The following is a 24,520-nucleotide window of genomic DNA, read 5'->3' on the forward strand; positions in this document are numbered from 1 at the left end:
AGCGCAGCAGCAATGCCGCACACTATTGGACAATGTGGCCGATTCAGACAGATAAGTGCCGCCCCCTGAAGGCCTGGCAACCCCCAGCCACCTGAATCGCTAGCATGCAAGTGGATGTGTATGGGAACAAATCCCCGACCGGCCGAAAAATCATTCGATGGTGGATGACCATCAAAGGATTTTTCTGCCGTCCGGTAATAAAAGTCAGTTTAAGCACGATTCTTATTATGCCCGCAGATCAACGAAAAGGGGGCGGGTGCTGATGTCATGTGACATCAGCCGCCCACCCTGAACAGGCATCGCCAAGCCCGCATGTAAAGGGGAACACCCACCTTTGTAAATCGCTGCGGAATATGTGTGCGCCATATAAGAAACTGTTAATAAATAAATAAATTGGTTGCTATGGGCAATATAGAAAATAAACACCAGGTCCAACATCAGCAGTGCGTGTGATGCCGAATCAGCCCCTGTCTCTCCTACCTGCATGTTTTCCAGACTCCTTACACTGGGAGTACCAACATGTACATAGTGCATATGTTACATCATGTTAGGCAGAGGAGACAGTTTTCTCAGTATGGTGTGAAGTATCTATGATGTAATGGAGTTCCAATACATACTGCCCCAGGCATTGTTCCACACCTGTATAGCACTGCAGGATGGAGCAGTGGCTGAGGACAGTACCCTAGGGCTGGCAGAGGTTGTGTCTCAGCCTGTGTGACACAGAGCTGGGGAGGGTATGAGATAGAGAGAGAGAGAGCAGGGAGGAGCTGTAGCACTACACTGATCTTTGTCTGCTCCAATCAGTTATATGTGAACAGCAGCCTTGTTAGTGTCACTCTGGATTCAGAGCAAAGCATCAGTCTGTGGCTCACTCTGCTGGTTACTGACATCTCCACTCCAGGAGCAAAGGGGCAGGAAGAGCAGCCAGGCACAGGGGACTATCTCCACTGCAAGCTGCACTCACAACTGCAGTAGCAAAGAAACTAGTCCACACCTGGTCACCTGGACTTCCCAGTGGTGATTGTTTGCAGGCATCGCAGCGCAGCGTGTAGCTGTGTACTCTCCCCTCATCCAGGATGCAGCTGATGGCTACTTTCTACTGCTGATCAGCTGGGATATGCGAAGACTCGGGCTGACACCGGGGCTACTAAGCATGACTGCAACTTTGTGACACAGCTCCATCATGAACACATCGGTTTGATATATGTGTCCTGCTTTAAGAAGCACAATATGTCACCATCAACCACCATCTGGTCGATGGACAGGGCAGCGGAAGCAGGCTCCAGGCTTCAGATGAAGCACTGATCCTTCTTATCAGTAAGTTGCTTGGCTGCTGGTTGCTGGCTATGAATGCACGGTCCTCCGCTGAGCAGTTATAGTAAGTTATAGACTCTGTAATGGGTGCAGACTTTTTTAATGCTCAGAACTAATTACTGTCATATAACTGCTCCCTATGGCCTCGGCAAGTACATTATAATGTTATAGAGATGATAGTTATACAGTTTGCACTTTGTTTCTGGCATTAGAATGTGACATTAATACATTTTGGATTCATTATTTGGAAACTCGGCCTCATACTTAAAGCAGTCTACCGCCCCCCCATCCTTCACCCCCCTATAAATATGTAGGGTCATCAACACCCTCTCTATTCCATTAACCTATCTGATGCATGTAATTACGACTGATCTGCAGTTGTTAAGCAAATATTTAAATAGTCAATTAATATTCATCCATGTTGCCTATAATAAGCATAATTGCAGAGTGTCAATTGTATCATCTGCATTTTACTGTATTTTGAATTGTCCCCAGCATCTCCCGGGTGCATTACAATCCCTTCCATATGACTTATGCCGGGCTAAGCTTAGTTGGAGCGAGAAGAGGAATTGTCTTTGTGTCAGGTGCAGGCACCAGCTGTTTCTTCCAGTGCCTGATGAAATGGACAAGCTGTTTCCAGGACAGATGACCTCCCGCCGCCACTTCCCTGTGTGCTGCTCACAGGGAGAGTGCACCTAGGATGACTTTCATTATCCCTTTATAGATCATCCGTATCTCTGGCAGGAGTATAAGTTGCCCAGGTTTGTTCATGCACTGAGTCAGCTGGATGAGAGGGAGTCAGATGGTGCATCCTGCTCTTGGATGAAAGCTGATGCACTCTCAGCTTGTGTTTATTGTGAGTTTATTTGCACTCTAGTCTATAGAGGCAGATGAAGTGCTGGGAACAGCTGCTTATCCGGGATCAGATTTTCTATATTGCCTATGTGCTGTAGTGGAATAAGGTCTTTGCTAAACAAGTTAAGAGCATTCATTTGAGCTTTGGTTGCTGTCCAGGACTTGGTGCTGAAACCTGTCACCTGTCTCTGCCACGCAGTCCCTGCATTCAGTTGATCTGTGGTTGATGTCTACGGCTCTGGGCTGAAAACTGTGTCTGCCACACAGTCCCTGCATTCAGTTGAGCTTTGGTCGCTGTCCACAACTCAGTGCCGAGACCTGTCTCTGCCACGTAGTCCCTGCACTCAGAGCTTTGGTCGCTGTCCACAAGTCAGTGCTGAAACCTGTCTCTGCCACGCAGTCCCTGCACTCAGAGCTTTGGTCGCTGTCCACAAGTCAGTGCTGAAACCTGTCTTTGCCACACAGTCCCTGCATTCAGAGCTTTGGTCGCTGTCCACAAGTCAGTGCTGAAACCTGTCTTTGCCACGCAGTCCCTGCATTCAGAGCTTTGGTCGCTGTCCACAACTCAGTGCTGAAACCTGTCTCTGCCACTCAGTCCCTGCATTCCTACAGCTTTCAGCACTGAGTCGTGGACAACAACAACCAAAGCTCAACTGGGTTTGCAATCTCTGGGTAGACAATGTCTAGGTCGACAGTCACAAGGTCTACCCCTTGAAATGGGCGAAATACTCAAGGTCGACATTTACAAAAGGTCGACATAAGCTTATGGTCGACAGACATGGTTTACATGAATAGGGTTGACATGAGTTTTTCATGTTTTTTTCCATACATTGGAGTGGACATAGAGTGGGAATATAACAGTGTGCCCAGCACAGCGAGGCACTGCGCGGGAAGCATTGCGAGCGCAGTGAGTGTTCATGTCGACATATGTGGACATAGACATAAAAAATGTGAAAAACTCACGTTGACTTTATATATGTCGACTATAAGCTTGTGTTGATATTTTGTCCATGTGAACCTAGTCATTATCTACCATTTATACTGTAACCATTGCTGTCCAGGACTCAGTGCTGAAAGCTGGTTGTCTCTGCCACTCAGTCCCTGCTTTTGTGGATGTGTTAAACTTTCTACTAGTTATATGCTAAGTAGTATCTCTTTAAAAAAGAAATACTATCTCTGACAAACTCTAGTCCTACAATAAAGAGGTTTTGTCTTTAACATTGGGAACGCCAAAGAACTTAAACATTTAATTCATGATTGCATTGTTATATGTGCCCTAAATGCTAGGTAAATATTATTATATCTGACAAATATAAAGGCACAACTTCCATTGAGTAACTAGTGCCAGACATTGCTGAAGAAGCTAGTTCAATCATGATGGGGTTACTTATTAGAATCTGGATTTAAATGCAGTTACATTTTTCCCAATGTGCAATCTATTGTGCTATATAACCAAATGGTATCGTAGCAACATCTTGTGATATTTAGCGCTACATGTTGAGTACAAAGTTGTAGGTAGTGCGTGTGCATTGATTTTGTCGTCAGTTTCAAACACGGATTTGACAGATTATTTCGTAAACCTGCATTTCAGCTCGCTTGATTTAATAATTAAATCAGATCAGTGTAATGATAGATTAATGGCTGCAATTAGCAGGCTGCTTACACATAATTAATTTTTTAATGCTTTGTTGTAAATAAGCGAGTCAGGATCTGTGCATATTGAGCATGTAATTCAGACAGATCCATTGGCTTATGAAGTGTCCATACATTATCTAGATTAGCAATTTATGTACTTTGTAGTCTCTGATCTGCATTTTTTTCCATTGCTGACTTTTAAATTGAAATGGGCAGTAGCGGAAATACATTAAAAGGTATCATTTGGAACCCTACTCACTTGTTAATGAAGTACCAGCGCAAATCGAACACAAACAACATCCTTAAAGTGTGTATTGTGAATGCAGCTGCACCACTAACATTAAAATGAAAATGTGTTTTGTTATAGTCAAGCATAATGGGAAGAATGCCATTGAAAAGGTCACTACATATTCATTTTCCTATCTGACACAGCTTGGTTTCGTAAGGCATTCATTTTGCAGATGTGAGGCAATTTCTATTTAGAGTCTTATTCTCTTGGAATGTGTTTTGTTTTGCTGTGGGGGAAAAAAATGAAGCTATTGTTTGATTGATGTGGTTCAAGTGTTTGAATGGTCGAGGCGGCGGAGAATAGACTCAACGTCCTTGAGTTTGCAGTCACTGACCCATTAGTTTATAGGGAAAAAAAATAGGTGTGCGTTGAAATGCCTGAATATTAGTCTTTTTCATTTCACTAGTTCAAGGGTGTCTTCTGCAATACTGTCACACATGGAAATAATCTCCCATCTGATGGTTGACAACTATTTACCATAACTGTTTAATTTAGTACATATAGTCCGTAAAGCAGTATGCACAAGTGTACCAGAATTCACCATGAATGATTCTACCCAACCTTCCTCACTTACTTGTTTTCCCAGTAGAAGCATCTCTGCTTTTTTGAGTTTATTCCTAAGGGTCGTGCTGAGTACTTTTATTTTTCTAGTTCAATCTATAAATGGTTTATTTCGCCCCATGCTGTGATATATGCAAGGTAGGGTCAAGAGGCCAGGGCGGTGTACAGAGGAAATAGGCTCATGCAAGCCAGAACATCTAATCATAAATCCCAGGGAATCGCAGCTGGTTGTCATTGCATTGTCTATCAGTCAGACATTATAACCAGAGCATCTTACTAAGTGTGGCCACAATATGTGAGATTTACAGCAGTTGGATTCATAGAGGTTGCACAAAAAGTTCTCTAAGAACACAAATGAGGTACCCAGTACTGTAATGGCAAAATGCACAACAGCAAACTATAGTCAACCTAGGCCAGGCAGGATTGTAGTTGATTTAGAATTTTGGAACAAAAACTAAATTGTAGATTGATTGGCGTAGACAGGAACAGGCGTATATATAAACCACACTATTTCAAATTTAAATTTTTGTGTAATGTTTTTGAAAGTGTTTAAAAATAGACGCACAGTTGTCCAATATATCGTTTGGGAGAAAACAGAGCAAGTTTGGCTGAGTAGTTCAGGGCTTGTTAAGGGTTACAATGTAGAGCAGTGATGGCTAACCTTGACACTCCAGCTGTTGTTGAACTACACATCCCAGCATGCCCTGCTACAGTTTTATTATTTGGCCATGCTAAAACTGATGCAGAGCATGCTGGGGTGTGTAGTTCAACAACAGCACGAGTGTCAAGGCCATCACTGTTGTAGGGCATTCATTAGCTTCAGAACATATCGTGCTACATATTTATAGCAATGACTTAATTTGTTTATTTTAAACATTATCAATTTAAAAATCTACACATCTATTGTCTTGAACACAATGACTTCACTTCTAGCAATGGTGACTTCAATGGAATGTTTTCTCTTGAAGAGAAGACGAGAGTTGCAGAAACAAATAGAGTGTTATCCACTGCACTCTGACAGTCTAAAAATAGTCACGCAGCACACCAAAGACAGTTCATCGCACTCTTTACTGGGGCTGCCAGTGCAAATGGGTTGACTTGTGGTGATCCCAGAGGTTGATGCTGTGCCTCAACCTTTCAGTTTCTTAGGCCTTATGCCTAAGAATTTTTACAATTTTGCACCTTTGACTACACAGCCATAGTGACTTTCACCCAGCCCAGTGCTGGGTACTCCACCATCCTCTCACACTGTGCCTTAAGATAACAGAAATTGCACTACTGATAAATGCTATTGCTCTTATGTAAATCCCCGCATCAATATATTTACCATTTAATCTAAAATAAAACAATTCAACATGGCCTCCTTTTTGCTCCTATAGGTTGAAATAATTGAAAAAAAAAGAATCTTGAAATGCAAATTGCACACCAGATTGTCATCAGTAATTTGCACTACGCCGACGTAAGCACATTTTTGTTTTAACAATAATGATTCAACTTTGCAGCTGCTTGGCCTTTCCTGGTGCTTGACAAACAGCCTCTCACCTATTGTATATGCTACTTTCCCAGAAATCTAAGCAGAATATTGGCTTGTTTGCATCTGCAAAGTAATTTAATCTAGGGTACCAAACATTGAACATCACATTATGTAACATAGTTTGCTTGAATTTAAATAAAAACTAAAATTAAAAATTATTTTGGGTGTTTTTTTTTGTGATTTCAATTTAAAATACACTGCCATCGTTCAATGTTATTTCTCCTTTCTCAGACCTGATGGCATCATTGGGCGTTTGCACGCAGATCGTCAGTCAAGATTTATTCAAGTAGAAGTAATACAGTTGTGACTTCTGTAGGCCTCATTTTAAATATTATAAACAAGTCTCATTTTAAATATTATTTTTCAAAAAGTATTTGAATTCTCATTTAAACCCATTGAGTGCCAAGTCAATTTGTCAAAATAGGTGTGAAAATTGTCAAGCAACCCTTTGAATTCATTATAATGACCTGTAATGTTACCTTATATAGGACATGTGTTTTTTTGCGCAAATTTTTTTTATTTGAATTTATATAACAAATGTGAGCGACGCCGGCATTTTTTAGCGTACATTTTGAACAGCTCTCACGAGATGTTGGCATTTAAAGGGTTAAAATAAATAAGAAAATATAAACCTTATGGATTTATTTACTAAAATGGGAGCTCTATTGAAGATGGGAGGTTGGCCATCGCAGCCAATCAGAATCGACTTCTTATTTATTTAGAACCTTCTAGAAGATAATAGCTCGAATTTCATTGGTGGCCCATAGCAACATCCCATCCCATCTTCAGTAGAACTCCTATCTTAGTCAATGAACCAGAGATGCCAATTTATTATTCTATAAAAAGTACATTGTACTGGAGCATCGCAATCTTTAATCTAGATTGGAGAATCGCAGGTTTCTGTACATGTTATACAGTATGTGTGTGTGGAGGTGTGTGTGTGTGTGTGTGTGCTTAGGGGGGTAATAAAATTCTGAGAGACTCTACTTGGTAATTAAATATACAAATTCAATAAGAAATTATCCATATTTACGCCACATGTTTATTGTTCTATTGACCGAGTTAATGAAGTGAATGAATCGAACGTGAGTTTAATTTGAATTTATCCAGTGCAGGAATAATGCTGATTAGGCAGGATTTCGTTAATATAGCCAGCTATTAACCTGTGTTATTGGTCTGCTACTCGCTGTATTTTTCTTCTTGCCTTATAATCACTATCTTAATGCCTTTTTATTTACATATTAAGTTATTGATTACATTTAATTACAAATGAGCAGACTGTAATGGTTATTGCTACAAGCCAATCTTTAATGTTCTTTGGTCAATGGCTATAATGGAATTCAGAGAGGTGGAACCTGATTGGCTGTACCAGGTCACATGTTTAACTTTAGGTCACCGGTAGCACATTTCTTTGATATGTGTTGGGGCAGCATTGGGTGCTGACTTGGGATGTAGCCACTGGGGGGTGCTTGGTATCATGCCCTCCCCCCTCATATATTTCCTTAATGTACTTTATACAACTGAACAGATGAACATACAAACTTCAACAGAACGCTGATGTTGGCCAAGTGCTTTATATTTCCCCATATGGGCATCCAGATCTGCAGGGAGGTATTTCTCAAACTGTGTAGCCACGCCCACTGTAGGCGCCACCTATGTACTCAGCGCTGTACAGACAATATTTGACAGTTGGTCCCTGCCTTCTTAGTGCTTACAAAACAAAAGGGCACAAATACCCACACACTAGGGTTACTTTTGTTAGAATCCAGTAAAGCTATGTTTTTGATTGCATCATTTAGCTGACCCATATAGACAGGAGTACACTGACAGGGCTAACTTTGCATGATAAAAAGTGATACTAAATTAAATTAAATAAATTTGGCAAACTGCAAAACATTTCACTGATATACTTTAAAAGCTCCAACTACTTTTACAGATGTGTCCTCAACTCCTCATTCATCTCGCATTCACACGCCGCACAGTGCGAGATGACTGGAGTAAATGAGCCATCAGGTCCCATGCAACTCCACTGGGGTCAGTTGTCTTAGCCATATTGCTAGGTGACTAGGATGCACCTGGAGACTGTGCTGATTAATCTGAAAAGCTTCACTTGTATATCTGTGTGCAGGGCCACCACTAGTAATGTTGGGGCCAGGGACTGACCTTCAGGCCGGACCCCCAGCAGCCTCCCCCCCTCGCGCGCCGGCACCCCCCTTCACGCGCCGGCACCCCGCCCCCATTACTATTACTTACCAGCGGCGGCGCAGCATCTTCTCCCTCTGGGACTCGGGACACTGCACAGTGCAGCCTTGCAGAGCGCCGAGCCCCTCTGTAACCTAGGCTCGGCGGTCTGCAGGCTGCACTGTTTATTGTGTGCACCTGGCCGCCGGCGCTGGGTGGGGGATACGGCGTGGGTGCTGGGGGGGTGGTGGTGGTGGTGCCATGCCACTGTGGGCAGCTGCCCGGGCCCCAGCAGAGGCCGGGGCCCGGGACAGCTGTACCCCTGGCACCCCCCTGGCGGCGGCCCTGTCTGTGTGCGACTGAGTCTGTATACAGAAGACACTGGAACTTGGCATTCGGCGGGGCGGCGTTACCTGCAGTGAACATACCTACTCTTTGTTTTTCACATACAATACCATAACCCATTTAACTATACTGCCATACCCAAGATTCAAACCCATTACCTGTTAGGACCATGAGGCAGTCAGGTGCCGGGCTTAAATGAGAAGCAAGTGAAAGCAACCAAAACAGATAATTAGTAAGTGCTACCAAAGACATCCACTATCCTGCCGCTCTATGTGCAGTGACACGCTCCGCCCCACCCTAGTTACGGCCTGCATGCAGACATCCATGTATATCAAATGAATCAGTATAGTCTCTTTGTGCATCCTTCTCGCAATGCAAAAGTATTGCCGGCAAAAATGATGCCCAATGCTCACATGACCTGGCGTGGCGAGAAGGGCTGCTTGGCGCAACTAAAGCCGGTACTTGCCTACTCTACTGTTATGTTCGGGGGATCGCAAGAAATGACCTACTACCTAATGAAAAGGGTGGGAGGAGATGCCCATATGTGGTGGATGTGTGTCCATACTGGATTACAATGTAATGGTAGATAGGGGAAAGAGAGGGGCCTTCTTTCAAAGGCAACATATTGTAAGGGTATAGTCATGCAAATGAGGTCACATGTAGAGGTCACATGTAGATCTTGACCAAGACTGAAACATGCTTGAGACATCATTTGCAGGTGGTTAGGGGTAGGTGCGAGTTCTACAGTAGGTTATAATGATCTATCGGTCGCATGCAAATGCAGCATTGATAACGATGGTACTCCCTTCATCACCCCGGTTCATGATATGCTTTGGCAAGTGTTTGCTAGTTTCTGTTAATATGTGGACTTGTTTTCCTTAGTAGAGAGGGATGTCTCTACTGTATAAGAGAAATTTAGCAAAGATATAATTCCAACACTAAAACACATGTGTTACATATAGGGATGGCCATCGTTGACATCAATGGTCGCCATCGATGGTGGTAAACTATGCAATAGATGCAATAGATGACTATTGATGGTTTTACCTATAGATGGTCATCCATTTTCTTTGACTTACGAATATAGGAACAAGATGTGGGAAAGCACTGGCGCTTAAAGGTAAAATCAGACTCCTTTAGGTATGGGGTTAGGGTGCCCAGTCACCTACTCCAGCAGACACTTGGATACACAATCCTTAGTCACTCACTGAAGACTTGCAAGCGGACAGACACTTACTTCAAAGTCCTGTCCCGCATGCACATAATGGTTTCTTTTCCCTCAATAGGATTTTTCTGCACACATTAACGGATACGCTGGAACTTACTTATTAGTTCAGTCACGCGTACACATCTCATTTATTGACACACGATAAAAAGATTCACAAACACTTGTACAAGGTAGGCAGACAGGACACGGTGCCTCAGGGCAGTGAGGATCCTCCGGCGGTAACGCTGCAGACGCTCCCGCTGTAGTACTGTCTCAGACACGAGTCTCCCGTCCTCCCTGCGTGCTGGCTGTCTTTAGTGAAAAAGGCAGAAGCGGCAATCAACATTTTCTTTGACTGATTGGCTTGTGGGCCTATCAGAACCTGGGGGCGTGGCTGTATGGGTGCCGGGCGGAGCTATACTTCATGTCCTGGCCCCTTGGGGGAGAAAATAAAAACAAAACTATTCATTTATGCTTGCCATCTGGTTCTCCCCCATCGATGGCAAAACTATTTGACATCGGCCATGATTTTAAATCATCGATGGTCATTGCCATCCCTAGTTACATATATAAGAGTTACCACAGTGAATTGTAGTCCTAAACGTCTATGTCGTCTTCCTGTGACAACGTGGATGCAAGTACTATCCATGTACTATCCATGTACTATCCATGTACTATCCATGTACTATCCATGTACAATCCATGTACTATCCATGTACTATCCATGTACAATCCGTGTACTATCCATGTACTATCCATGTACTATCCATGTACTATCCCTGTGGAGAGGACAGTATTTTGATTGTGGTTAGAGCCAATTTTCATCTCATTGTGTATCAGCCCATCAGTTTCCATTTGCCTCCTCAGGGCCACATAGTATAGTACATACATTCCTGGACATCTTTCTTCCCATAATCCTCCTGTGTAACATGAGTGACGGAGAGGCAGGGTAGCTGTGACGTATGGGGAAAGTCACCAAGGTATGAGCTGAGCAGAATATACCCCTCTCCAACCGTGGCTGGGTCACACCGGGCATGGACCATCCCTCCGAAGGGCGTGTTCACAAGTATTTTTGTCCCTCAGACAGCGGATTCGGCCAAGACACATATAAATCCGAGTGTCTGACTGAGTCTGGATCTGTATATGAAGCACAATGGTACTTGGCGTAAAATAAGCCCTCTTCGCTTCACCCTAGAACTGTATTCAGACTCTGGGCCTGATCAGATAAGCCGCTGCACCGCTCAATTAAAATCTCGCCTTGCAAATAATGTGCTCGCTGTACGATTGGATATGTACGGCTGCAAATCTGTTTGCACTTGTGCAAATATGTCCAAAACCCATCGTAACAGACTCACCATCCAATGATTGTTAAACTGGGCACAAGTCATCACAGGCCCGGCATAGACCAGGACTTGGTGCCGCGATGAATACAGGTGCATCCGGCCTGCTACTGACATCACAAACCCTCCCCTAACAGGCTTAGGTACGACTGGGTTCTCGTGTTGCTCCCAGCAGTTTTCTTGGCACTCCCATGAAACGGCTAGTTCCCACCCCCACACGCCCACTGCACATCAGTCACCATGTGTACAGCCAGGGAACAGAAAAAGTTGCAGCCTCACACATGCACAGTTCACTGATAATCATCCTCCGTGCGTATACGCAGCTGGTCTGAATCGGGCCGACAATAATCACGGACAATATACAAGTGTCACATATCAAATGAATCATTGCGGTCTTGTGAAAGTCTATTCGAGTGACAAAACATGAAAAAGATGCTTAACGAAAGGCGATTTACATAGGACCTGGTGCGCCGAGAGGGGATGTTTGGCTCAATTACAGTAATAGTGTACGAGGATGCATCTATACCTCTTTTACAGATACATAGCATTGTAGAACAATCCCTACCACTCTGACATGGAAAATAAATTATAATAAAGAAGGAAAATTAACTTTTCATCCCCTTTTTTTAATTAAAAAAAAATCCCTGCTTAGTGGGTGGCTGGAAATAACTGTCACAGTGTTCAGGTCGCCCAGCAGGTCACATGCTCCAAATCACATGGTGAAACATTGTAAATGGCTTGTGGACATTTGGCCACATAACGCCAATATGAATCAACCAATTAGAACACCAATATTTTTCTGAAAATCTACGAACCAAAAGGCCCCAATATTGTTCTATATTTGATGCTTTATCCTGCAAAACAGCCATGGTTAGCCCCAAATATTAAATACCTGCTGTGATCCCTCCAATCCTGCACCCAGCGATGCTGCCCGATTTACCAATATCCCAAATGCTTTACATTACAGAGACTGTCCCTCGTAGCTACCATCATCTGCAAATATTGGTATCCTATTGAAGACTATGGGCTACTCACTACTTTCCGGCTGGGCAGAGGGTTCCACTGGAGTCGTCCCTGGAAGTGGCGGCTGTGCACCGTGGTCAGGAATGACCGCCCCTGAGCTGACCACCAGTGGCTTCAAGAGGGGGAGGAGGCAGCGGGTACATATTACCCGGGCCTTGGTCTGCTGGAGGGTCCTGAGTCCCGTGCCCACTTCCCCATTGCAGGGAGCCAGGCAGTTAGTGAGAGAGGCAGCAGCAGCAGCACCCTGTCCTCTCTTTCCCTGAGCAGGTGTCCCACCTACTGGACGGTCAGCCACCCGCAAACCCTGCAAATCTTCTTTCCTACGGTCCCGGCGCTCCTCCTGGCTCCTGGTAATGAAAATAACCATCACCAAATGGCTGCCCCCTAACAGCAGACAATTTCTGAGGATGCCAGAGGAGGTCGCCACCTCCTCTAGCATCCTCAAAAAGTGTCTGTTGTAAGGGGGCAGCCATTTTGTGTTGGTCAACCATTTTGCGGGTCCCAGCGGCGGTGGTACATTTGAGGGGTAAGGCAGGGTGGGGGTGGGGTGGGGTGGGGGGGTGGCAGTGCAGCATTTTAATATCCCCTGCAGACCCCCGGCACCCACACTTAACTCAGCGCCTCCCTGCGACCGCGGGGTCTGTGGGGCTATAGTGCCCCCATGACTTTTGATTTGCTATATAGTACATACGAGGGATGTGCCCATGCTCAGACAATGGCATTATAGAAATGTCTCACTTATAATATTGGTGCTTCTGCTATTAATATATAGATAATAATGATAATAATAATAATAATAATAATAATAATAATATAAGGTTGCTTTAGGTAACAGTTTCTATAGCTTAGTGACAGACACAGGAGAGGTTGGAAGCAGCTATTGTAAGGAATAAAACTTGTGCAGCACAGACATTTATTTTGTCCCTCTCCTGCCTCCAGTTTCATATCTGTCCTATTAAAATATAGTCCCTTGTTCAACCAGAGTGACAAGTCTGAAATCAGCCTGCGCTGCGAGGACTCCGGAGAGACTGCCCCAGTATCCGAGCGCAGAACAGCTGTCACTGCTGTGATTTCAGAGAAACCCCTCGAATTCACCTTAGGCATTTATTCCACTTGTGGTTTTATCGATCCATGCTAGTCTATCACAGGCTGCAGGCACACACTGTACACGCTGAAGTTCTCCATTCGTCCACCAGGTGGAGCAAAGAATTATTATTATTTTCCCCATTTGACGAGTAACTTTTATTATTAATATGTCACAGTATAGTATTTATGCTTTTTTTGAACATGTACAAAACACTTAGCTGTAACAGGTAATGTAGCTCCGATATGGATGCAGAACTGGAATTTATAATACAATGTGTGGTATATATGAAATTTGGGGAAAAGTCTTGTTTGCAGTATGATTGCTTGATGTTGCGTATTTGCATAGACATGCGTTTTATAGACATGGCCTAGGAAGCAGACAGCGCAATGGGGCAGATGTATTAAGCCTGGAGAAGAGATAAACTTAAGATAAAGTGAAAGGAGATCAAACACCAGCCAATGAACTGTGTTTGAAAATGACAGTTGGGAGTTGGTTGGCTGGTGCTTTATCTCCTTCCACTTTATCACCACTCTATCTCCAGTTTATCTCTTCTCATCTGCCCCAATGCCACAATCAACAATAAAGGTTAATGAACAATGTCTTCATGCTAAACCTCTGTCAATTTTGATGGCTGCCGGCTGGCCTCCTGACAGTTGGGATTCCGTCAATGAGTAGACAGTTGTCGGAATCTGTTAAACGGATACTTGCCTACTTTAAGATTTTTTTTTTTGGGGGGGGGGGGGGGGGGGGGAGCTTTTCATCATGTTACCACACCCCCTTTCCTGTAACTGCAGTGTGGTACTAAATTATGCTATTTGCGTAATTTTAGCCCTGCGCCTCCCCAAAGAACCGTAAATATAGGTATTTCAATGGCAGATGGAGGGGCTGATGCAAGGGCCCCACTAAATGGGGGAGGTTTGTGCACTCTTCCAGGGGGTCAGGAGGGGGACCTGTTTATCGAGACCCTCGGTTATTATGCTTAAAAGCCCGACAGCCGGTATTCCAACTTACAGGGGCTATTCTCCCTCATGCGGGTCCACCACCCCCATACAGGGAGAATAGAACCTCTGGTGAATGAAGTGTAAAAGGTAGGGATGAAGTGGGGCATTTTTTCAATCCTGCCAAAAAAAAAAAAAAAACACGCCCCGTCCCCCCACACCAGCCTCTCCGCACATTTACTTACATGGGCGGGCGGCCGGGAGTGGGGCAGCCAGCTGTGGTGCGAGGATGCTCGGTGCCTCCGGGAGCGTGAGGCCAGGTGGCAGTAGCAGCAGAGAAGACAGGCCTCAGAAGCAGCAGAGTGGGTGGTGCGGCTGGGAGGTGCTGTTGGTAGCTGGGATACGGCGGTGTGACCTCTGACCGTCATGCTGTGCAGAGCCCCACGCGGCGCTCGGAAAAAGCCGGGCAGCGTGAAACCCCGACAATTTTGGGGCCAGATCCCGGGATCTCGACGATCCCGATTCCAGGACTGGCCACTCTAATTACAGGTCATTATGATAAATAAAAATGGCAATTTTCACACCTATTTTGGCAAAATCAATTGGCACTGAAAGGGTTAAAGTTCATTTAGTAGTCACACCTAATGTAAAGCTGGCACACCGCTAATATAATTCCCTACATGAAATCAGTGTACAATAAGGGACTGTATAAATCACTGCACTGCTTACAGCCCACAGCCGAGAAGATCCTTTCCGCAGGATCCACTTCCCCGGCACTTTGCGAGTGCCCTCCTGGCACATTACACTATAAGTGTGGGATAGGAAACTATTTACGCCATGCACAGAGAGAGTGCTAATCGAAGACCATCCTAACACAGAGTGCTGCTCTATAAATACATTCATTTTAATGGCCCATTTTCAACAAGGAGATTCAGGTTAAGATTTTACTAACTGCCTGCAGACTGGGATATATTGATACATTCATCTCATTAAAATCAATTACATTAAGTGCCAGTGGATTGCTAGAAAAGTCGGTACTGATACAGTTAAATTGGAAGACGGTTACATGTATTCTGTACGGTTTTCTGTAACATCTCTTAAAGGGCACCTGCAGTATTTGTGATATAGGTCTTAAGTACATCATTAATAGTTTCCTTAATATCACAAAACTAACAAACATCTCCCCCCTCCCCCCAGTACACTAACAAACATCTCTCCCCACCCCCCAGTACACTGCTCCCACTCCAGCCGCAACTAAAAATCAGGCAGGTGTGCCTTCAGTGTGTTGGGGAAGATGATTGGATGTGCTATATACACTTGGCCAATCAGCAGTCTCCTTACTCCTACAGTACACCCGCTTTGAATCACAATTCTACCGGCACTCCTTGTGGAGTGTTCCAGGTAGTGCTACCTGGAGGTTGGGACTCCTGCAATTTGATAGATTTACAAGCCTTCGGTATAAATATGGGACCCATGGGCATAGTAGGCTCATTCCTGAAGAAGTCTTCCCTAGATGAAACATGGTATCCTCCCCCCCAACCACTCAACATGAGTTTTTATGGTGTTTATGTCGACATAAGCACTGAGGTCATGAGTTTGATTCCCACCATGGCCCTAACTGTGTGGAGTTTGTATATTCTCCCCGTACTTGCGTGGGTTTCCTCTGGGTACTCTGATTTCCTGCCACTATCCAAAAATATACTGGTAGGTCCACTGGCTCCCAACAAAATTACCCCTAGAATGTCTGTGTGTGTGTGTACATGTGGCAGGGAACATAGATTGTAAGCTCCTCTGGGGCAGCGACTGATGTGAATGTTCAAATATTCTCTGTACAGTGCTGCGGAATATGTGTGCGCTATATAAATAACTGATAATCATCTATATATATATGTCTAGAGTCTGATTGTGTGTCTCTGAAACACTGCCATCTGTTGGCAGCGAGTAAAACTACATCTCTTTCTCTCTCACACATGCACAAACACAGAGGCAATCACAAGGTAGCAGACTAGCTTTCAAAGAATTTGTTTTGAGCGGGCTTACTAGTAAATAATAAATACATACCTATATAGATAGATAGATTTTTGGGGGGGAAGGGATCTTACTGATATAGCATTTGCAGTCTGTAATGATGAATTAATCCTCCTTTGTACTATGACATTGATCCGTCTCCGCCGGCTAACATGGGACTGCACTGTAATTACTTATCACCCACGAGTAGGTGTGAAGACTACATGTCACGTCAGGTTAGGGGACCCTGTACTGAATAGCGTGCGGTCTATGTAGGACAGGAGACAGGTAAGAACGGCTACAGTACAGATAATGAGCTGAGTATGTGCAGTGCGGCAGAGAAGTGGACGTCCTATCTGATCTAGATAAATGCTTTCATAAAATGTACTTTTGTCTCATTACAAACAGTTGGTGACACATAAAGTGCGGAACACTATGGATTAGCCGATCCTATTTCATGTCCGTATGGCCATAATAAGAGCAGACTTCCCCTGTGTTTATGGCCATGCTGTGCATTATATTTCGGCAGCACGTGTCATGGTATATGGGTCAAGTCAGCAAAATAAATCCATTCATAAAACTCTGTCACGTGCCCGGTAGGTGGTGTTACACAAGTGGTGGTACAGGCCTGATTCTCTATAACGTTTTATTGCAGCTCAAAAAGTGCAGTTCATAATGAACAGTTTATAAAAATCTATGGCACAGAATCTGATAACATATAGGGCAGGGTGCACTAAGTGAAAAATGCGGCAAAACCCCCGTTATCGGGTTTATACTACATTTTGATATGAAGGAAAATCCGCACACCGGGTTTTCACGACGGGGTACAAAAGCTGGTGATACCCCATAGAAGCCGATAGGCACCTTAACGCAACCCAGCACCACCCCATACGGACCCCCACTGACCCTCCACGGACCCCAACCCTTACCTTACAGTGCTGTGCTGCCCGGACCAGTGACATCCTCTTCCGGGTACAGGGAGGAGGAGGCGGAGCCCACCCCGCAGCAGTTGCAGCCGGGTAAGGGAGGTAGGGAGAGCCGCCGGGGACCCGCTGCACATCGCCGGCCACCACGCAAAGGGCAGCTCTTAACGCTAGCCAATTCCTTTGCCATAATTATCACATATGTTAGTGCGTATGCGATAATTATCTATGCCGATGTGCGGCGGAGAGGGGAGGCGAATCTTAGTGCCCAATGTACTGTAATAACCTACTTCCCGTCTGTGGGATGTATTTGCTGTGCGACATAGGCCACTGAGACACATGAGCGGTTGAAAAATATCAAGGCTCCCCAACAGTCCAAGTTTTAAGGATATCTATGCTTAAGCACATGTGACATATGGGCTGATTGAGACCTGTTCAGACAGGTCCGAATTTGTCACCTGTCTCCCATGGTGGAGGCCTGCGCATGTGCAGACCCCCGCAGCGAGCGCCTTTGGCAAATTTTTCATTCGCCGTGGCACTCGCTCCCTCATTGACATGCAGGGGGGGGGCGTTTCGGTGTGGGCATCTGGCATTTATGGGCATACCCACAAAAATGTGCCCATAGAAAAGCTAGGCGGACCCCACCAAACACAGACGTGGCCATGTCAGCTCAGGGCGGGCGGATGATGTCACATGACGTCAGTGACCACCCCCACAGTATTCAAATGAAGAGTAAGTCCTGTCTTAAATTTGAACAAAGGAAAATATCTATCGATGATGAGTAACCATCGAATGATTTTTCCTCAATGCGGCCGCATGTTAGTGTGGGGAGATTCGCTCGGTGGTGGTGGTGCGTTCAGTGTGGCGGCATTTACCTGCTCACTAGGCAGTAACTATAGCGAGCAGGTCTGAATGACCCCCTTAGTTAGAACCTCGGTCAGTTTGATTATACCATCTGTGCACTAACTTGGGGATCCTTAAAATTGTACTGCAAGGGTGACTTGGGGATCGAATTTGGAAAACCCTGGCCCGACCTTGGAAGATGAGAAAGGTGAGACAGTAGAACAGTTCTAGTGAAAATATGACAAAAATATACAGTAAGGAAGGAATAACAGGCTGAGTATCCTTTATCCAAAGTGCCCGGAACCAGAAGAATTGTGGATAAAGGATTATTCTGTCATTTGGAATATTTTTGTATTTCAATTATGTATTTGAGGTATTTTACATTTATGTTGTACAAACACATCACACACATGAAGTACACACAAATATATTCCATTTGTGCATGAAACAAGGTTATAAAACATGAATCAACGTTTGAGTACTATATCAGGCAATTTGAATAGCAAGCAATTCCCCAGTAGTGTCAGTTACATATCATGTCCCCAGTAATTTGCCAGTTACATATCATGTCCCCAGTAGTGCCAGTTACAGATGTCCTAAGTAGTGCAAGTTACATATCATGTCCCCAGTAGTGCCAGTTACATATCATGTCCCCAGTAGTGCCAGTTACAGATGTCCTGAGTAGTGCCAGTTACATATGTCCCCAGTAGTGCCAGTTACATATGATGTGCCCAGTAGTGCCAGTTACAGATGTCCCCAGTAGTGTCAGTTACATATGATGTCCCCAGTAGTGCCAGTTATATACCATGTCCCCAGTAGTGCCAGTTACATATCATGTCCCCAGTAGTGCCAGTTACAGATGTCCTGAGTAGTGCCAGTTACATATCATGTCCCCAGTAGTGCCAGTTACATATCATGTCCTCAGTAGTGCCAGTTACATATCATGTCCCCAGTAGTGCCAATTGCATATGGTGTGCCCAGTAGTGCCAGATACAGATGTCCCCAGTAGTGCCAGTTACATATCATGTCCCCAGTAGTGGCAGTTACATATGATGTCCCCAGTAATGCCGGTTACATATGATGTCCCCAGTAGTGGCAGTTACATATGATGTCCCCAGTAATGCCGGTTACATACTATGTCCCCAGTATTGCCAGTTACAGATGTCCCGAGTAGTGCCAGTTACATATGATGTCCCCAGTAGTACCAGTTACATATGATGTCCCCAGTAGTGCCAGTTACAGATGTCCCCAGTAGTGCCAGTTACAGATGTTCCCAGTAGTGCCAGTTACAGATGTTCCCAGTAGTGCCAGTTACAGATGTTCCCAGTAGTGCCAGTTACAGATGTTCCCAGTAGTGCCAGTTACAGATGTCCCCAGTAGTGGCAGTTACAGATGTCCCCAGTAGTGCCAGTTACAGATGTTCCCAGTAGTGCCAGTTACAGATGTACCCAGTAGTGCCAGTTACAGATGTTCCCAGTAGTGCCAGTTACAGATGTTCCCAGTAGGTTTTTAGCAAAACATTAAAAATAAAAGTACATTATGGAATGTATGGTTTTCAGAATTATTTGGATAACGGATATTTCGAGAAGGGATATTCAGCTTGTACAGTATATACAAAAAAAGCACATGTAAAACAATAACATTTGCATTTAAAGGGCCATTTCTTTTTTTATTTGATTTATTTACAGTTTCTAATATAGCGCAGCAAATGATTTTGAGCTTTACAATACGAAACAATGATAAAACAAACCGACATAGAGGTAGTAGGGCCCTGCTCGCAAGCTTCCAATCTATAGGGATAATAGAAGGGATACATAAGGATAGAATTCCATGATGAAACAATTCTCCGTGAATCACGACATCTGCCCCACAGCAGCGGGAAGGGTGCATTCAGATTGCAGTTCTTCTAAGGGGACAGGGGGCGGGAGTACCACTCGATTTTTGGCCAATCCGTGGGAATAGGCAAGTATGTATCAAGTAGCAGCCTGACTTTAGTTAGTTGTAAATGCTAAGAATACATTATTCTATTTGTATGCAATTTAATACAGCAACAATGTGTCATATACATAAGACCTGATCAAAGGGCCTGCGAGCCTTTACGATGATGCTGGATAATATGTCAGGAAAAAAAGGCTCCCCAACTACAATTGGTGGAGATATCAGCCAACCAGAGAACAGAAAGGGACAGAACAATGTAATGCATATTAGAGAAATTGGCAACAACCACATACTGTAGTACAGTGTGGTTAGCAACAGGGCAGCCAAAGTTGGAACTGTGCCTCAATGGGAGCCAGGGCAAAATTTAATAGGGGCCTGGCGAAAGTTTTTTTCATCTGCAGTCAGCAGAGCCTCCAGGATCCATAATGAGCAGCACTGTAACTCCGCCCCTGAGGACCTCTATAAACGAAAACAATCACTTTAACATATAGCTGAGTGTGAAAATAGTAACCCCTTAAATACCACTGGCATTGTCAATGCATATACTTACAACCTAAATGGATAATTAAACATTATAGTAATTATTGTCCTTTAATGTGCACAAACTTGGTGTCTCTGTGCGCCATTCTAGGGTTAAGTGCTCTGCAGCCTGCCAGTTACAAGGGCACTCAGAAGTCATTGTCCTTCCATCGCTATCCATATGACAGCAGTGCTGATTGTGACTGGCACACACTGTGTCACTTGTCTCCGCAGCAGGTACAGCGCTGAGACATGTGCTATACCGACACAACGCTGCAGTCCCATCACCTATCAGCTGTTTATCACTAGTGGGTATTTTTACATCTTCCGAGATTTCCTTTTTTTTATGGAATCACGGAAGATTGTAATTGAAGTTGGGGCACGTCTGTGTCAATTTCCATTTTATTGCGTGCAATTACTATTTTTATGCCTAGGGGGTTTTCATTACTGCACGTAACTATGACGGTAGATGGAAATAAATGCCTTCAGTTAGAATACTTATTGGGCATTAGTCAGGTTCCTGGGCTTTATTCATGCAAACGAAATAGAATAAAATGATTTATCGCAGCTTTACCGAGCAATAACTTGTGAAACCGGCCAAAAAAAGTTATTAGTTACCAGCTTTGTTGAGAACCTCTGATCTAGAACATTTTTTTTCATATATTATTTAGGTTATGACAACAAGAGGCCCTCTGGGTGCGTGCGGCCCTCCAAAATGTCACCTGTGGACCCAGTTTCTTCCTATACCCCACTGGCTTCTTTCTTTGCTTTATACAGTATCTCTTAGATCCTATTGTAAGCTTTATGCACAAGTGGGCCTGGCCAGATTAAGTATACCTCCCAACTTCCAGGCTCAGTGAAGAGGGTCATAGGTGCGTGTGAAATTAGGGGCGTGCCTTGCCAAAAGGGGGCATGGCCTATAATCGCTGTGGGGGCATGGTCCAGAGGCAAGCGCACACCGTCTATTTAGCGCTGTTCAGCAGCTGACAGGGGGGACTCCCAATTGCCCCCCGCGCCGCGGGATACTGCCGGCCCCAGGTGGGACGAGGAAACGTCCATGAAAACCGGGAAGTTCCCGCGGGAAGTGGGAGTGCTGGAAGGCTATGGATTAAGGAGGAGATGCAATAAAGGGAAAATGCGGTAAAAACTCCATTATCAGATTTTTACATTTCCACATGCACTAAAACCCGATCTCCGTGTTTTCCCAATATAGAGCAATGCCAGAAAAAGCTGTGGCAAGCTGAACAGCGTGCTGGGAGTAGCGCAAGTGACCATGGCTCCATCTGTGCAAAGCCTTAATCTACAGGGCGCAACACCTGGAGGTAACAGAAGCATTTGCTTCTGCTGCGCAGTTCAAAATTCAAATAGGGGAGCCACACAAACTGCCAGTGAGTCAGATTAGAGTGGCGGTTGATGGCAGTTTGTGTGCCATATCTTTTTCGAATTTTGAAATGTGCTTTCAAGCCAAAATCTGGGCATGCCGGAGGTTTAGGTGCCGAAGCCCCAGTGTCCTTCAAAATCACAACGTGTATTTTTCCAGTATGAAGACCTATTGATGACATCTGCAGAGAAGTATTAATCCTTTGAGTGACAACGTTGCTGCGAGTGATCCTCAAAATATCTTCTAAAAATGCCAGCGCCGCTCACAGCGACCACAGAGCGGTGCAGGAATTCTTAACGGATACTTTCAGGAACTCTCACAGCAAAGGGTTAATGAGAAAAAATTTTGCTTGCCAATTTTCACACCTTTTTCGACAAATTCCAGCGGCACGCAAAAGGTTAATGGCGCTTTAACTAAACGTCTACTGACCCATCCGTTAAAATCCTCCTTGTTTATACCTACAGATATATGGTGCCGAGGATTAGATACTGTGATGTAAGTTTTTTCTTGAACACATTTTTTATGAACTGACACATTGGGGCTTCTCTCCCGGATCTGGAAACCTTGGGTACAAGGTCATGTCGCGTATGCAGAAATAGATGGAGAACTCCATAGATTAACACCGGCTGACATGCTTTCATTACATCCTGCAAGACGAACACTAATTACATTCCCCCTAGAACTGCATCTGCTCTAATCTCAGCTCTCTGCCTCTCTCCTGTTTATTCTGTGTTCTTGTGTTTCTACACATTTATGGTCTCTCTTCATAACGAATTCACCTGTATTTTGTCTGTAATAATTTTATTTAATTTTTTACTTAGGATCAGGTTCCTCGACGCGTTGGTCCAATGGAGACCCTTGCTAATCTTTTAGTGGACACTAATACCCCTTTCACATTGCAGCTATAAAACGGTATATTGCCGTTTTTTTAGTGCTTTAAAACGGTTCCAGCTGCAATGTGAAAGCTACATTGTCAATTTACAGAAAACCGGTATTTTGACACGTGTTAAAAGCAGGATCCTACACGTTTCTGAGCCGTTTTCCCTGCAGTCTGAACAGCTCAGAAACGGTATTTGCTACAAATGATAACCACACTTGATCCCCGCCCACAAGCAGGAAAAAAACATTTAAAATGACATTGTATGGCTTTCTATGGGTGAAACGGGTTGAATCTGAAAGGTACAAAACGGTATTTAAACTTCAATATACCTTTACAACATGCAATATGAAAGGGGTTTAACTGGCTTTTGACCAGTTTTAAGACACGTTTAGAAAATCGGGTTGAAAGCAGGTTTTTGCAATGTGAAAGCAGCATTACTAAGGGGGTATTCAATCCCCAGTGGCGGATTGGCCCGCCGGGAAACCGGGCCATTTCCCAGTGGGCCGGCCCAAAACTCATTAAAAAGGGTCCGGCCACGCCCCCCCTGGGCTGGCTGGGCCGCGAGTAGTGGCTGCAGCACTTTGCCCAAATCCAAAATGGCAGCGCAAGGGGTGCTGCGCATGCGCACGCAGCACCTCCCAGGCTCCCAGCTCCTGTTCCAGCAACAGCAGGTGAGCCGCCTGCCGCCCCCCCCAGCGGGCATTATTGCATACCGGGTGGATCTCGAAAATCCGCGGCCATTTTTGCCAGCATGCCCCCTTCTTGCCATTCGACAGGCGGAGCATTGAATTCTGCCTGTCATCAAATAGTTGAGCCAGGAACGTTCCAACAGTCGAAATCCGGTATTGAATAACCCCCCTTAGGGGTAAACCTGCAGGCTATTCTCTATCATTATTAGTGTACAATTAAACCTACAGGCAAATGAGTTGTGTTGATCAATATTTCATGGGGTTTATGTAGCCCTGGGTTTGGGTTCTTGATCAATTTTGCCGATCTCGATTGTAGATTTAAGATGCTGGTGGCCACAGGCTGTGGCGCTAATCCTGCACCACCGGTTGCTCCATCAAAGCTGGCACCAGCCCTATGTATGTGCAGATTCTTTATCTGAACATGGCCACCCGTGTCAGTGCAACTGGGTATTTATGCAACATCTGTAACCAACTGTCATTCTACTGAGACTCCCACAGGATGTGGCGCTAATCCATCACTCTGCGTATTAAGCCGCAGCCCTATAGAAGTGCGGATTCTCTGTCTAAACTTGGCAACCCGTGTCAGCGCAACTGCGTCTTTAGATGCAGTGGTTGTCCGCAACACAACCGCGTCCAGCTAGCCCCCTTCCTGCTACCCAACTCCCACTGAAACGGCATCTTTCTGCATCCATCTTTAAACCCTAACCATCAAGATGCATTCGCACGTGACTCACCCGCATGTGCAGACTTGGTTGCTAGGGGCTATGTCTCCATTTCCCCTATTTATAAAGTTGGATAACTCCCCCACCACTCCCCCTCTGTCTACTGATTATGTTCGGCATTTTGGATATCGTATGCAGAGTATACAGGTGGATTGAAATCCAATACGACCGCTAGGAAAACACTGTTCTATTGATAGCAAGATCCCTAATACATGTGTTCCGCGTTGACCTGCTTTTAACCCCTTTAAAACATTTCTACCTTCTTTTGAAGGGCGAGCTCACGATGGCCAACGACTCCATTTGGCACAG

General features: G+C 44.7%; 1 protein-coding gene across 1 annotated transcript in view; it reads left to right on the top strand.

Annotated features, from left to right (window-relative positions):
• The first annotated feature begins 814 nt into the window (after positions 1-814).
• TAFA4 (TAFA chemokine like family member 4) overlaps positions 815-24,520 on the top strand; it is a 361,517-nt gene continuing 337,811 nt past the window's right edge. Inside the window, exon 1 of the mRNA XM_083156019.1 lies at positions 815-1,317. The gene's annotated coding sequence lies outside the window, so the exon portion shown is untranslated. The remainder of the gene's footprint in view (positions 1,318-24,520) is intronic.

Source organism: Crinia signifera, chromosome 8, assembly GCF_055691185.1.
Source record: "Crinia signifera chromosome 8, ASM5569118v1, whole genome shotgun sequence".
In the NCBI taxonomy this organism is placed as follows: Eukaryota; Metazoa; Chordata; class Amphibia; order Anura; family Myobatrachidae; genus Crinia; species Crinia signifera.